The sequence below is a fragment of the Ambystoma mexicanum genome, chromosome 6q (genome assembly GCF_040938575.1).
Source record: "Ambystoma mexicanum isolate Mex_15411 chromosome 6q, UKY_AmexF1_1, whole genome shotgun sequence".
Taxonomy (NCBI): Eukaryota; Metazoa; Chordata; class Amphibia; order Caudata; family Ambystomatidae; genus Ambystoma; species Ambystoma mexicanum.
The window spans coordinates 543,604,018-543,620,482 of NC_090937.1; positions in this window are offsets into that span (position 1 = coordinate 543,604,018).

A 16,465-nucleotide genomic window follows, 5' to 3' on the forward strand; every position below is an offset into this window, starting at 1 on the left:
TGTGGTGCAGACAATTGGGAGTGTCCCTCACATCACCAATGTTCTATCCGAGGCCGCAATGAGAAGGAGCGATGGTTGCGCACATCTGTAGTCCTAATTCAACTGCGGGCAAATGCCTTTGCTCTAGCATGTCACTTCCCGCTCCTGACTTCCCACCCCCTCCCAGGACTATATTTCCCAACCAAAAAGTAATAATTAGATTATGCAATGTGATGTGTCAGAATGGTAAAAACATCCCAATATTGGTATATGACAGCAGCAGATCACAGATACAGATTTATTTATTTACTGCTGTAGAAAAACAGACAGAGAAACTGGCAGAGTAATCGTATCCTGAGATATTGTGCCATGAGCCCTAATCCGACTTTTTTGGAACGTTCTTTATAGGGTTTTACAGAATGAGGATCATGCATTTCGTATTTATTTTGTATTTCGTATTTATTTATGTATATAGCGCGCCTGGCCCGAGGGCATTTGTGCGCAATTCTTGAGGTTACAGACAGATAGTACGAATAAAGCATTAATCAGCGCATATTACAAGTTACTTACAAGAAATTTGCACGAAGATTACATTTGATTGTAAGATGTGTTTAGTCTTTTAAGCAGTACAATTCTTAGTGGAACATTCTTTGACATTTGTACACCATACACAATCAATAACTGATATCACCAAAAAACAAAGTAACTCTACTTTGTTAGGAATGGCGCTTCTCAGTTTGCCCATTCGGTTGCTGCCAATTAATAAAATTTGTATAACAATCTGAGTCAATAATAGTAAATAAATTCAAAAGTATTTGTTTTGTAGCAGGAAATGTTTAATTCACATTCCTGTAATTTTCCTTAAAATGACATGATCTTGCACATCCAAAATCAGTAAATGGGTTTACATCTTGAATTGCCCATAATACACAAGTGCCAATGTATTTTGGATTAAACCTTCTTCAGGGCAGTATTATGGCAAAATTAGTGTCACATAACTGATATTACATTCATATCTGGTAAATATTCAAACAACATAACATTCCCATTAAATCAATACAAAATCGCATACCATATCATATGTGTGGATAGCATCCGTTCGCATAGGTGAAAGAAAACAAAATAAATGCATACATTAGTTAGCTAGCAGTGTAATGTACTCTATCTGAAGATATGGAATTAATTTGCATGTCCTACCTGAGTTATGTTAAATTCTTGACTATGTACGTGCCTGTACACAGTTGTATCTACAAACAGAAAGATTATATGTCACTCTACTTCTAGTCTCAAAGAAGTCAGCACATGTAGTCTGTTGCGCGAGCCGTTCTTACCGTCCAGCTTCTGCACGCGAGTTGTGTGAGCCGAGTGAGCCGCTGTAAAGCATGCTCGCGTCGGTTCACTTTCCTTTTGTTAGTTGCCATGGAGACGTTGCGAGGCGCCGCGGTCTGGCTGGAGCACGTACGCCTCGCGCCCCACCCCTGGGTGTGAGCCCTGGGGCGGGGATGTCACCATGGAAACTCAATGGCGATTGACGCCTTTGGTAGAAAAATATCTGTATGTGTTCGAGAAAACTCAGCGCTCGGAATGCGGGCGTCTGATGCATCTATAAATTGGCAATACGGTGAATGTAAAAAGAGAGTGTATCTGCATTGCAAGTGAACACGCGGAGGTAGACAAATTGAACCCCAGGTCGGGGATGTTACCATGGAAACTAGGAGTGAATGGACGCATTGTACAGAAAAGTATCTGCTAATGTACAAGAAAAGTATGCGCTGTGAGAGCGTATGTGTGTTGCATCTAGTATTCATCAGTTAGCAATTTGAAAACTTGAGAGAGGGGATGTGTATGCATTGCAAGAGAGCACCGGGAAGTAAACAGGTTCACCCCATGCCTATCTGATGGTATAGAGGAGTATAGATGGACCTTCTCCCGCTTCTCTAAAAAAATGTATAAGGTCTGTAGAGAGTGACTCATATGTTATGCACTGAACTTCAGTAAGGGGTTGCATAGTACCTTAACATGGGACCAGGACTAAAGAAGTGTACGTGTAACGCTCACCTGATTCCCGCAGAGGCGCCGGTCTTGACTGGGTGAATGCCGTATCTTCAAAGGTGATGTGTAACACTCGGTTGGCTCTTTGGGCTGGACCTCTGTGCACTGTATGTCTGACTCGAAGAGTAAGATGTCTTAGGTAAGTGAACGCCGAGCTCTCCATCTGCCTCGGTGCAGGGTGCCGTAACCAGTTTCTTCACTGGATAAGGGTGCAGGCCTCTTGACCTCAGGGGACTGCTGTCCGTCGTTAACTGCACGAACGGTAAGTTCTGGGCACTTCAAATGTCTTAAAAGACTTTTGTAATGATATCTCTTGTTTTGCAGGGTTCCGGCGATGGCGGATGGCGGGCTGATGAGAGTTGAGGATTGAACCCGCGTGAGGAATAGAAGCGCCTGGAAGCACGTAAGTAAGCGCTTGCAGCCTGCTTCACGATGCGCACTAACTGTCCCTTTTATCTTGCAGGTACAAGTTCGGAGCTTTAGAGAAGCTGAAGGGTGCTGGAATACCCTTTCAGATGCGGGATGCAGCGCCAAAGGCCTCCGGAGCGTGCGAAGAGCTGGTAAGCTTTTGTCTTTCAGATGCCGGAATGCAGTGCGAAGACCTCTGGAGCATGCGAAGAGTAGGTAAGCCTTTGTCTTTCAGATGCCGGAATGCAGCGCGAGGCGTTGGTGACAGCCGATGGACCAGGTAAGAGATGCGCTGCCACTGAAGACCGTAGTGCTAACCTGTTCTTTCTTTGTCTTTACTGGTGCTGCTGAAGACTGGATTCCAGGATGGTAAGCCTTTGTTCCCTTAGACCCAGGATCAGAAGCAGAAGACACAATGAGCGTTCTGCTGCAGAGAATGCAGAATAACGCAAAGCAAGATTCATCCATCGGGTGTGGTTTAAATAGCCTCCTGTAGTGCTTAGGTGTCTCCTTCCACAGCCACGCCTAAGAAAAGAGTTCCTGCTTTCCAGAAGAGTTCCAGTGTTCTGAACCTAGGGAGTGGCTCCTGCCCCACCCAACAGGAAAAGTAGTCCCAAACAGAAGAGGATCAGGGGTTCAACTGGCAGGTAAGTAAGCAGCATGGTCTGCTGCAGGTAAGTCCACCCAAGCATTATGAGCCCGGCGCTTCCAGCGCTGGGACTGGGCATCTTTATGAGCCTGGTGCCACTGGCGCCAGGACAGGGTCCAAAAGGTCCCAATTGGGACTGGCTGGCACTCGGAACCGGGGTTATGGTCCTGCTTCCAAGGGAGTTGGGCAAGTCCTGATCTTTTGGAAGCAGAGATCATGACAGCACCCCCCCTCAAGGCCCCTCCCAAACCGGGCTTCTCCGGGGGTTTGGGCTTGTTAGGAAATGTTCGATGAAATCTTTTGATTAGACGAGGCGCGTGGACATATTCTGCAGGTTCCCAGGATCTTTCTTGGGGACCGTAGCCTTTCCAGTCAATCAGGTAAAATAGTTTAGATTTGGAGATCTTGGAATCCAGGATGCTTTTGACTTCAAACTCGAGTTCTCCATCAACTAGAATAGGTTTTGGAGAGGTAGTTAGTCGGGTTTGAGGTTGCACGGGTTTTAATAGAGAGACGTGGAAGACCGGATGTATCTTCATGTGAGGGGGCAAGTCCAACTTGACCGCTACTGGATTTACTATGGTAGTGATGGAATAGGGACCAAGGTATTCTGGGTTGAATGTGTGTGGTCCTTTTAGAGGTAGATATTTGGTGGATAACCAGACTTGATCTCCTACTTGATATTGGGGGGCTTCCTTCCGATGTTGGTCTGCTCCTTTCTTGTATTGTTCTTTAGCCCTTTGAAGGTGAGAAACGGCTTCCTTAAAGGCTTGGGTGATTGTAGAATGCAGGTGGTTTACTGCTGGTGTTCCAAGATCTTGGAGTGGATCCAACTCCGAGGTTCGAGGGTGACTACCGTATAAAAGAAAAAACGGGGTCTTCCCAGTTCCCGAGTGGACAGAGTTATTGTAGGCATAGTCGGCTATCCAAAGGATATCTTTCCAAGTTTTTTCAGTTTGTTGTAGCATGCAGCGCAAATACTGTTCCAGAGTTTGATTGGTCCTCTCGGTTTGTCCGTCGGTTTGAGGGTGGTGGCTGGTCGAAAGTCTCACATCAATTTGAGCCGACCGACAGCAACTTCGCCAAAAATGAGAAATAAATTGACTACCTCGATCCGAAATTAGAACTGAAGGAAAACCGTGCAGTCGGATGATGTTTTCGAGAAATTCTCGGGCAAGAGTTGCTGCTGTTGGTAAGCCTTTGAGTGGAATGAAATGCGCCATCTTGGAGAATAGGTCCACGATTACTAGGATCGTATTGTATCCGGAGCATGGAGGTAGATCGGTGATGAAGTCCATAGAAAGCGTATGCCAAGGGCGAGGCGGGATATCAATAGGGTGTAAGAGGCCGGCTGGTTTTTCCTTTTGACTCTTGTTTTGGGCGCATACTCCACAGGACATTATAAAGTCTCTGATATCTTTTTTCCAAGACGGCCACCAGAAGTAGCGCTTGATCTTTTCCGAGGTCTTGGTCATACCGGGATGTCCTTCCATTAAAGAATCGTGATAACAAGAGATTACCTTTTTCTGTAAATCTGTGCTGGGCAGGTATAACCGTTCTTGGAAATATAATAGGTTGTCCTTCACCGTAAAGTCCTTTCCCTGCAGATGCCAATTCTGTATGTCTGCTGGAGTTACCAGTAGCCTGGCTTTATCCTTAACTTCCTCTATGGATTGTGTGGCGATTACACCTAGAATTCTTTGTTCGGGAATGATAGGTACAGGTTTAGGATTGATCAAATGTTCTTCCACTCCCATCCGAGAAAGGGCATCAGCTTTACCGTTTTTTGTACCAGGTCGATAGGTAATTAGGAAGTCAAACTCTGCAAAGAATAGTGCCCAACGGAGTTGCCTAGAGGATTGAGCTTTTGCGGTTTTCAAATATTGCAGGTTTCGGTGATCTGTAATCACAGTAACGGTGTGTCGGGCCCCCAGAAGATAATGCCGCCAAGCCTTAAAGGCGGACTTGATAGCTAGAAGTTCCTTATCAGTAATAGTGTAATTGATTTCAGGAGGCGAGAATTTGCGGGACCAAAATGCCATGGGATGCAACTGATTGGTTACTGGGTCCTTTTGTGATAGAACTGCCCCCATGGCAAGGCTCGAAGCATCAGTTTCAACGATGTAGGGGAGTTCTGGGCGAGGATGTTTTAAGATTGGTGCAGAGATAAATCTAGTCTTCAAATTCTGGAAAGCTTGTTCCGCCTCGGTAGACCATTCAAAACGTTTGTTTTTCTTTAACAAGGCGGTGATGGGCTGGACTATTCGAGAGAATTCGGGGATAAACCTGCGGTAAAAGTTAGCGAAGCCTAACATGCTTTGAACACCTTTTACGGAGGATGGCGATGGCCATTTGAGAATTGCATCGACCTTCTTTGAATCCATACGCACTCCGCTAGGTGATAATATGAATCCCAAGAATTCAACTTCAGTCACGTTGAAAACACATTTTTCCAACTTAGCGAAAAGTTTGTGTTGACGCAATCTCTCGAGGACCATTTTCACGTGTTTCCGATGTTCAGTTTCCGATGAAGAATAAACGAGGATGTCGTCAATGTAAACAACAACACACACATCTATGAGCTCTCTGAGGACATCGTTCATAAAATATTGAAAGGCGGCTGGTGCATTGCAAAGTCCGAAGGGCATGACCTGATATTCAAATAGCCCATACTTGGTGCGGAAGGCCGTCTTCCATTCTTCGCCCTCTTTTACTCGTACCAAGTGGTAGGCGCCTCTAAGATCCAGCTTTGTATATATGCATGCTTTTCTGACTTGGTCCAGGAGTTCAGGGATCAAAGGTAACGGATATCTATTCTTAACGGTGATCTGGTTCAGGGCGCGATAATCTATACAAGTTCTAAGGTCCCCTTCTTTTTTTGGAACGAAGAACAAAGCTGAGGAAGCAGGGGACTTGGAAGGACGAATAAACCCATTCGCTAGGTATTGATCCAGGTATTGTCGGGGGTGAAGATTCTCAGCCTCGGTGAGGGCATAAATTCTACTACAAGGAGGAGTAGATCCAGGTATCAGGTCTATCTGGCAGTCATAAGACCTATGAGGAGGTAGAGAGTTAGCCTGATCCTTCCGGAAAACATCTTGGAATTCTAGGTATTCAGGAGGTAACTGAGGAGCCTCCGAGGAAATTGCTGCCAGTGCAACACCAGGTTGAGGGTGACAAGTGGAGACACATTCTGGAAACTGAACCGTTCTTGCTCGCCAATCGATCTGAGGATTGTGCTTCTCTAACCAAGGAATTCCTAGAATAATCTGGAACTGGGGGGCCTTGATCACATCGAACACGATCTTCTCATGGTGTCCATCTTGACTTACTAGCGTCACATCTTGGGTGGTATGCGTTACTGGTCCGGAGGCTATCTCCGTACCATCCACCGTAGTAATGACGTCCTTTACAGCCTTTGGACAAAGAGTCAGATTCATCCTCAAAACCATTTCATGATCCACATAATTGCCGATGGCACCGCTGTCGACGTAAGCTTCAATCGCATGTAATCGATCCGGATGTTCAGGGCTAATGAGGACCATAGGTATCACGAAATGCGAGGTCACGGAACTGGTTTTAACGCTCGGCAAGAGGACCTCTATTCTTGTCGGGCGAGGTTGTTTCCCTGCTCAGAGTTTGTGACCCTGGTAACTGCAGCTCCTACTGCCTTCTTGGCTGGTTTCACCGGACAGTCTCGAAGAAAGTGCCCCGAGTTTCCGCAATAGAGGCATAATTGCAGCTGTTTTCTCCTTTCCCGCTCCTTTTGTGTTAGTGGTCCTTTCAGGCCCCCTATTTGCATGGGTTCCCCGGAGTCTACTCCTTTGGTAGGAGTTGGTGGTTTGGAAAATACTCGAGCATCAAACTTGGAACGATCGGCCTTCCTGTTCTGCAGTCTGTGGTCAATTTGAACGACTAAGTCAATATAGTCCGAACAGTCTTGCGGGGGATTCACTACTTGGGCTAACACATCTTTGAGCTCTCCACGTAGACCTCTATAAAACAGCGTAATCCTTTTGTCCTCAGGCCATCTTGTTTCCACTATCAGTCTGTTGAAAGACGCAATATAAGCCAAAAGGTCTTGATTACCCTGTCGCAATGAAAGGAGCTCATTGTCCAAGGCCTGCCCCTGTGAATGTCTTGCAAACAGTTTTTCCATACTGAGCAGAAAAGCTCGAAAATCATGGAGAACCGGATTATCTTGATTAACTAGAGGGATCGACCAGTCAGCCGCATTGCCACTAAGGTACGAAAGCACGAAAGCTACCTTAGCTTGATCAGTTGGAAAGGCTGCTGGCCGGCATAAGAAGTGCAACCGGCACTGATTAATAAATGCTGCAAACCTCTTTGGGTCACCAGAAAATCGTTCGGGCGGAGCCAGAGGTACATTCCCAGGTAGGTTGATCTGCACTGGGTTCATAGAGGATGTCGAAGGAAGATTTGCCCCTGATGCGGGTAACGGAGTTTGTCCGGCTTATGACTGTAGCAATTGTCTAGCGAGATCGTCTGTTCGCTCCTTGGAAATAATCAGTTCCCTTCTTAGAGCATTCGTTTCCTGAAGGGCTGCATGCACTTCTGCTCTTAGTTCCCCAAGTAACTGGGCTAGCCGGTCGGTATCCGAGGTTTCCATAGCGCCTGGGTGGGAGTTTTGCGATAGGCTTTGCATTCTGTAACGCTCACCTGATTCCCGCAGAGGCGCCGGTCTTGACTGGGTGAATGCCGTATCTTCAAAGGTGATGTGTAACACACGGTTGGCTCTTTGGGCTGGACCTCTGTGCACTGTATGTCTGACTCGAAGAGTAAGATGTCTTAGGTAAGTGAACGCCGAGCTCTCCATCTGCCTCGGGGCAGGGTGCCGTAACCAGTTTCTTCACTGGATAAGGGTGCAGGCCTCTTGACCTCAGGGGACTGCTGTCCGTCGTTAACTGCACGAACGGTAAGTTCTGGGCACTTCAAATGTCTTAAAAGTCTTTTGTAATGATATCTCTTGTTTTGCAGGGTTCCGGCGATGGCGGATGGCGGGCTGATGAGAGTTGAGGATCGAACCCGCGTGAGGAATAGAAGCGCCTGGAAGCACGTAAGTAAGCGCTTGTAGCCTGCTTCACGATGCGCACTAACTGTCCCTTTTATCTTGCAGGTACAAGTTCAGAGCTTTAGAGAAGCTGAAGGGTGCTGGAATACCCACTGGATTCGGCGTGGGAAGGAGTAATGGCACGTGAGTAATAAAGTTGCCCAATGTCATTAAACGCACCTTCTTTTGTCTTTCAGATGCGGGATGCAGCGCCGAAAGGCCTCCGGAGCGTGCGAAGAGCTGGTAAGCTTTTGTCTTTCAGATGCCGGAATGCAGTGCGAAGACCTCCGGAGCATGCGAAGAGTAGGTAAGCCTTTGTCTTTCAGATGACGGAATGCAGCGCGAGGCGTTGGTGACAGCCGATGGACCAGGTAAGAGATGCGCTGCCACTGAAGACCGTAGTGCTAACCTGTTCTTTCTTTGTCTTTACTGGTGCTGCTGAAGACTGGATTCCAGGATGGTAAGCTTTTGTTCCCTTAGGCCCAGGATCAGAAGCAGAAGACACGATGAGCGTTCTGCTGCAGAGAATGCAGAATAACGCAAAGCAAGATTCATCCATCGGGTGTGGTTTAAATAGCCTCCTGTAGTGCTTAGGTGTCTCCTTCCACAGCCACGCCTAAGAAAAGAGTTCCTGCTTTCCAGAAGAGTTCCAGTGTTCTGAACCTAGGGAGTGGCTCCTGCCCCACCCAACAGGAAAAGTAGTCCCAAACAGAAGAGGATCAGGGGTTCAACTGGCAGGTAAGTAAGCAGCATGGTCTGCTGCAGGTAAGTCCACCCAAGCATTATGAGCCCGGCGCTTCCAGCGCTGGGACTGGGCATCTTTATGAGCCTGGTGCCACTGGCGCCAGGACAGGGTCTAAAAGGTCCCAATTGGGACTGGCTGGCACTCGGAACCGGGGTTATGGTCCTGCTTCCAAGGGAGTCGGGCAAGTCCTGATCTTTTGGAAGCAGAGATCATGACAGTACGCTGGTAGATGTTGTAAAGTTAATAGTGCATGATATTTGCAAAGATACGCAGTAACTTAGTATTGGTCACAAAACTAACAATTGGAATAGAAGCCAAAACAGATCTCCCGGTTAAGCATCCAAGAGTATGTTTGCTTTGAAAAATGCGATATCAAAAGTGACCAATAGCCAAAATAGTGTTGTGTGACTTACACCCATCAAACATTACAATGTAAAAAGCATTATAAAAAGCACATGAAATTAATCTCCTCATTGAGCCCCTTTGGAGACAAGGAACTCAAGCGGTCGATCCAGATGGATTCTCTTTGGTCCATCCTTTTCTGAAAATTCTCGTGCATATCTCTTTTAATTACCACTTCCAAAATCACAAATCGGATCTGAGCAAGGTTGTGTTTTCTGTCATATCAATGTCTGGCCACAGCTGAGTTGGGGTTATTTTTCCTTATACAAGACCTGTGCTCATTCCATCTTGTTTTAGCTACCCTTAAGGTCTGGCCCACATAGTATAAACCACACAGGCACTTAATAGCATAAATCACGTTGTTAGAGTCCCATGTTGCAAAATTCTTGAGTCTAATTGTCTCTCCCGTGTGGGGGTGCTTCACTGATTCGCCTCTCATAACGTATCCACAGTTGCTACAGTTCAAACAAGGGAATGTCCCAATCCGTTCCGTGATTCCCTTCTTAAGTGTTGGTTTAGTTTGAACCAGCCTATTCTTAAGATTCTGACTTCGCTGATAGGCGAATGTAGGAACTTCTTTAAACAAATGTTTAAAGAAGTTCCTACATTAGACTCAAGAGTTTTGCAACATGTGACTCTAACAACGTGATTTATGCTATTAAGTGCCCGTGTGGTTTATAATATGTGGGCCAAATATTCTTAGTAAAAACTGAGATCTTATATGCAAAACTCATCAACAATGACGTTAACATACATATGTACTAACGTCATCCTACGTGGCAAACTACAAAACCCTATGAGTATGGATGATTGGCTCTGAATGAACATCTAAGTATACGATCCATACTAGTCTAAAAAAGTGTGAATATGTGATTGGTTACTTAACATCAGGCGGGGCAACTAAGCCACCCCTAAAAATGACCACTACGAACGTCACTAAATACACAACCTCCCATTGGTTTACACAACTATAGGACTCATAATTACACGGTCCTCTGCAATTGGTTGGCACTCTTATCTCTGTAAGTACTTTTCCATCTATGTCTAGCAGCCTGCAGGCTGGCCATCCAGGTGCTGCTGAGCTCGCCTTAACCATTGCTTCCCACCAATTAGCATATCAATCCATCATCACCTCAGTGGTCTAGTGTCAATTAGGCTTTTGAAGCTCGGCCTTGAGAGTGTTCTTAGCTCTGAGAAATTTAGGGAGTGAAAAGCACGGTCTGCCCTCATGCATAGGTGTGACCATCTCGTTCATCCAACTTCATGCTTCCCTGTGGCTAGAGACTATGGAATCGAGCCTTTTGGTGCATTGAATACTATTTTTTAATAGACCTCTGATGTCTTCCTTGTTATGTTCATGCCTTCTGAACAGGAGTTTTGTTCTTTCACACGATTTGTATCCAATGTCAGTTCACTCCAGTTTGATAAAACTTTGGCTTCTTTGGCTCACCCAGCGTTGCCCGCTGAGATTCACTTTGTAATTCAATTTGCTTTTTAACTGCGACACATGAGAAATGAGGCCTTCTTGCTACTGTCCAGCATTGCTATAATGCGTATTGGAAACATCCATCCTTTACTTGTATATAGGTATATATGTATATGTTGGCGCTTGCCTCAATCTATTTACTATAAGCTTGAAGTTTTGTTAGTTTTGTGACCAATACTAAGTTAATACCACTCCTTCTTCCCATCCATCTGGTGATAACACTGATCCCCAGATCTGTGTCTGCCCTCTGTTCTTCCATCTTTGAATGCCCTATGCAGATTTTCCTGGATTCTCCAATTTTTTGTTTAACTCCCATCTGATTCCAGCTCCTTTCACTCCAGGCTTCTCGTATCTGATCACATGATTCTTAGTATGGGCTCTGTTTCTTCTCTTCGTATCCTGGATATAGTCATCTTCATCTGCATCTGTCCATTCAGTTGCCCATTTGGGGTAGGCATTTCAACCCATGAGCTGGCCTCTGGTTTTGCAAAGTGCTACGTGCGAAAGACAATGTGCTGTCTGGACATCTAGTTCAATAACTATGAATATTTTCGACTTCCCCATACTGTAAGGTAGAAGTGCACACACAAAGCATTCCTCATTTGAGGGCCTTCTTCCCACTTCTTTCATATGCTGATAAAAGATGTTATTTCCTAATTGAGCTGTACTGTCCAGGTAATCATTCAATTTGAAATCATCTTCTTAGGTGTTTCTTTTAGTTCTCATTCTCATTATGTGACATTCCATAATCATTTCATGAAGTGTGCCAGTATGGCTCCTTCTGACTGGATAAATCATAGGTACATCTAACAGTGGACGGGGTACACCTACATGTGTTGTCTGTGTAGCTTCAAGATCACTTTGCCTGCTTGCGTTTCTTTTGCATCTGTACATGTGTAAAATGACTGAATGTCTTCATCTGTTTCTGCGGCATAAGCTTCTTCCCTTTGATCCAAAGATGTCAATTATCCTTGATATTTTCTTGATGATATCTGCATTCTCTGGTCTCTGTATCTCTTCTGGGTACGGCATCTCAGCTCTTCGTGATGTATACTGGCGATGGTTAATGGCGATACCATTCATCCTTGCTGTTTATTGGCTCTGCTCCTTCAGGGATTTCATTCAAATATTCCATCGTATTTTCTTGTAAGCAGGTATGGCTTTCTCAATGGGAACTTTGCCTCCAGGAGTCTCTTTGCTGTCAGTATTTTCACTGGTACCTCACAAAGTCCATACTCTGCTCTTTGTTGATTCCACTGTTCTGTGTTTGTCACATACTCTGGTTTCCAACATACAGGTAAAAGAGGCAGAACGGTTGAGGTAGGGGGACTTGGCTCCACCTCTAAACTCCCCACTCTGGGTGATTTATCGACCACTCTCACCCTCCTTCACATCCAGGCATTTAGGTCTGAAGAAAAACTTCTTTCGGACCCATATCTTTATGACTCCCTTCAAGCATCCAGCTGATCTAACATGCTCATCCTTGTTCCATGTCATTCGACTACATTGTCCACTTGGACTGCAATAGGTCCATCTTCATATTCATACATACTTCTTATGGTTCATTGGATACAGGAACTTCGTCCCCTCAGGTGCATGGACACTGGCCTTCACAAAGTCTCTGATTTCTTGATCTGTCAAATCTCTAGCTTTCCATCCTAATTCAACATCAATCATGATCTTCATCCCCATGGCTTCGTTTGCTGCCTTCTTGCATTGCAAGATTATTATCTTGATCACACAAAATCCAAGCAACACCAACATAATCAAGGCTCCCAGAAACTTGAACATGTCTGCCATCCATTGTGGAATCCAAAACAAGAGTGATCCAAACCAGCTATCATCAGCAATGTCTTCTACTTCGTCTATCATCTGACCATGGAGCTTCGTCAGCATGTCTATGGCCTCTGTCAAGGTGCCATTCTCGTCATCATGAGAAGGTATAAATGTGCAACATGATTCTCTGATTTTTGCACAAGCACCTACATCTATTGCTGTAATCATGCCCAAGACGTATCTATTCTGAAGAGTCATCAGTCGTATAGCTCTCACCTCTTCTCTGATAGCATTGAATCCCTTTATAGTTAGGGGGTGGGCATGGGGGTTGGAGGGCTGAAGGGCAACCACCCAATATACAAAAAAACATTAAAATGTTACAAGGAGCTGGCCAGTGCCTCAATTTCAGCACTGGACAGCTCCATGTAACGTTTTAACGTTACCAAAAACTGTATTGAAATGCTATCTTTTACATGTAAAAGTGCATTTGTATTGAAACCAGTCCATTTATATTCTCGATGGACTATTTTTGATGGAAAGGCACTTTTACATTGAAAAGATAGTCTGTCAATGCTTTGGTAAATAATGCTTTTTTTCGATGGTGTGGCATGCCTTGTTTTTGATAAAATGACTAGGAATCGTCCTCCTCTATCTTCGACCCAAGTCAGTAGCTTAGCAACTCTTAGCCATAATGGCTTGCAGCCATTCTGCACTATGTCAATGGCAGGTTTGTAACAACTAATGACCACCCAGGCTCTGCAGATCACCACTCCTTCTTCCCATCCATCTGGTGATAACACTGATCCCCAGATCTGTGTCTGCCCTCTGTTCTTCCATCTTCGAATGCCCTATGCAGATTTTCCTGGACTCTCCAATTTTTTGTTTACCTCCCATCTGATTCCAGCTCCTTTCACTCCAGGCTTCTCGTATCTGATCACATGATTCTTAGTATGGGCTCTGTTTCTTCTCTTCGTATCCTGGATATAGTCATCTTCATCTGCATCTGTCCATTCAGTTGCCCATTTGGGGTAGGCATTTCAACCCATGAGCTGGCCTCTGGTTTTGCAAAGTGCTACGTGCGAAAGACAATGTGCTGTCTGGACATCTAGTTCAATAACTATGAATATTTTCGACTTCCCCATACTGTAAGGTAGAAGTGCACACACAAAGCATTCCTCATTTGAGGGCCTTCTTCCCACTTCTTTCATATGCTGATAAAAGATGTTATTTCCTAATTGAGCTGTACTGTCCAGGTAATCATTCAATTTGAAATCATCTTCTTAGGTGTTTCTTTTAGTTCTCATTCTCATTATGTGACATTCCATAATCATTTCATGAAGTGTGCCAGTATGGCTCCTTCTGACTGGATAAATCATAGGTACATCTAACAGTGGACGGGGTACACCTACATGTGTTGTCTGTGTAGGAGAAAGTTCAGAAAGTTTCATCCTCTCAACATACCATTTGGGCATAAAAATGTCTTGCACAATCTCCATTTGTGTCTGTCTTTTAGGGATCATCTTTGGATCATTTATCACAGGAACAGGTGTCTTTGCATGCATTACCTGTATAGGCTCACAGTCTGACAACTGCTTGTCCTGCCTGTCTTGCCAAGCCTGTTTCTTGTGTCCTAAAAGGGTCTCTAAGACACTTCTTGCATGTAAATTATTGTTAGTGACACTTATCTCAGACACAGGTAATTTATCATCTTTCTTTGGAACAGGAATAACTACATAAGGTCTTGAGGGCATAGAAGTTGCCACAATTGCACCTTCCTTCTGCTCAGGAAGATTCACAGGAGTCATAGCTCCATGTCCATCAATATAGTATGATGTGCATAGTGTGAGTGAAAGCAGTATGATTATGAACAAAATGCAAGCATAAATAACACACAGATATGTCAATTTGCAACATCGGTTTCGTGGACAACATGGATGTCTCTCTGCATCTGGCATAACGATGTTACGGCTTATGCTTCCCATCTTAATTGCCTAAGGAAAGAAAAAGTAACTTTAATACATCAGCATTATGTACTGCTTCTGGAAGCTGCTGTGTTGACTCAGCAATTTCGTCCTCGATCTGCTGTCTGCTTTCCTGGATACCAAGAATAAACTCTCAATGTCTCCCTGGAACCAGTCTTTAACCAAACAAAATGCGAATACTTCTCCAGCAAGAAGAAAACTGCTCTCCGTATGCCTAGACAAGTTCAACGACATACACTAGTTCCCAGTCTACTCCTCAAATCTGCCTTAGACCAGACAACATGATGAATTTCTTTCATCATGAAACAAAAGTTCTGTCTGACCAGCAACCTCTCAATCTGTCCCTCGAAGGAAAGTTTCATTCTGATCTCAGATTTCTTGCAGAATAGGTGTTCACTTGCAGTATGATGCCTCTCAAGATTTTGTTTAGTGCTGCGCTGTTTCTCGGATCCCTTAGGAACGTATACACGTCAGTTTGTCTTCCAACAAGGTGCGGGTATACTTCAGACAATGGAAAACCACTCCGACTAGTCTGTGACCCTCATCAGCGAATAGGGGCATTTGTCCTTTCCCCACTATACTCTGGCAACTGCAGAATCTGCTCAATAATTGCTGTGAGCAACCTTCTTATAATTGGACCGTTCTTAGGATCTTGCAGAAATACATAAACACTAGTAGCTCTACCCACAATAGCTGAATACGTGCGCAGAATGAAGAGAAAAACTTCAAATATTATCCTTGAGACGTTGTTATTGGGAATAACCATGGGTAATTTCCAACAGGAACTGAGGAATGAATCGGGGTACTGCACCCTCTTCCAATTGCCGACAATGAACTCAGAATTTGACATATTTCTCTTCTTATCAAGGCTTAAAGCACGCCTCAGTGCAGAGTCAATAATGCTCCTGTGGCTTTAAGAACAAATATTTTTCTTTCACCCTGAAATGACAGCACAGAGCGTTCTCATCAGCTTCCCTTAAACCTTGCAGAGATGGCTAAATGAGTGTCCTGAACCAAGCCACAGGCCAATGAAATATTTTCTTTTTACTGAACAACCTCTGCCTCCTTCTTCCTTATCATAGACCTTGTCTGCATTTGCTGAGGTTCTTCCCCGATGCTTGCTTCTGTAGAGGGTGCGGGAAGAGGGGTGTCTCCAGTATAAACTTTGACATCGCCTAAGAAAGTCCAAGCATGTCTGCCTTGCACTCTGACTGCAGACAGTGTGACGTCTTCCACAATGAAAGGGCCATTAAATCTTGGCTTGTGCCACTTCCTCATGAAGTTAAGGATTAGGACTGCTTCTCCAGGGAATAATTTGGGAATACAAAGTATTTGAACAATACTTGTTGAAGCATCTCCTTCTGTGTTCTGTACTGCCCCACACCTTTTTCGACGTAGCTGACCTGAAATTACAGAGATACTTGAAGTCATACACACAAGATACTCACATAGCTCCATTCCTAACAGTTCTGCTGTTGGCTGAGCATCACTTCTAACTATGGATGGAGGCGTGAGGGGTGTCCTCATCTGTCTCCCTGTCACTATATCATGGAGGGTGAGATGGTGGTCCGAACCTGGTTAGTTCCTCAATGCATATAATGCCAGTGGTAGGCAATGCAACCACCCTTTCTTCAAGGTAAGCTTCAATTTGGCTATTCTTTCTTTAAGCAAGCCATTGGGCCGTTCACAGATCCCATTTCCTTATGGTTGATAGGCTGACGAGAATTTGGGCTTTATACCAAGCAACAAGCTGATCTGCTCAAATGTTTGATTCACAAAATATGGGCCATTGTCTGACCTCATTACTTCACATACACCCCATCTGGGAAACACTTCCCGCACTAAGAATTTGGCTGCACAGGTAGAGTCTGGGTGTGTACACGGATGAGCCTCAATCCATCTTGAAAAAGGACAA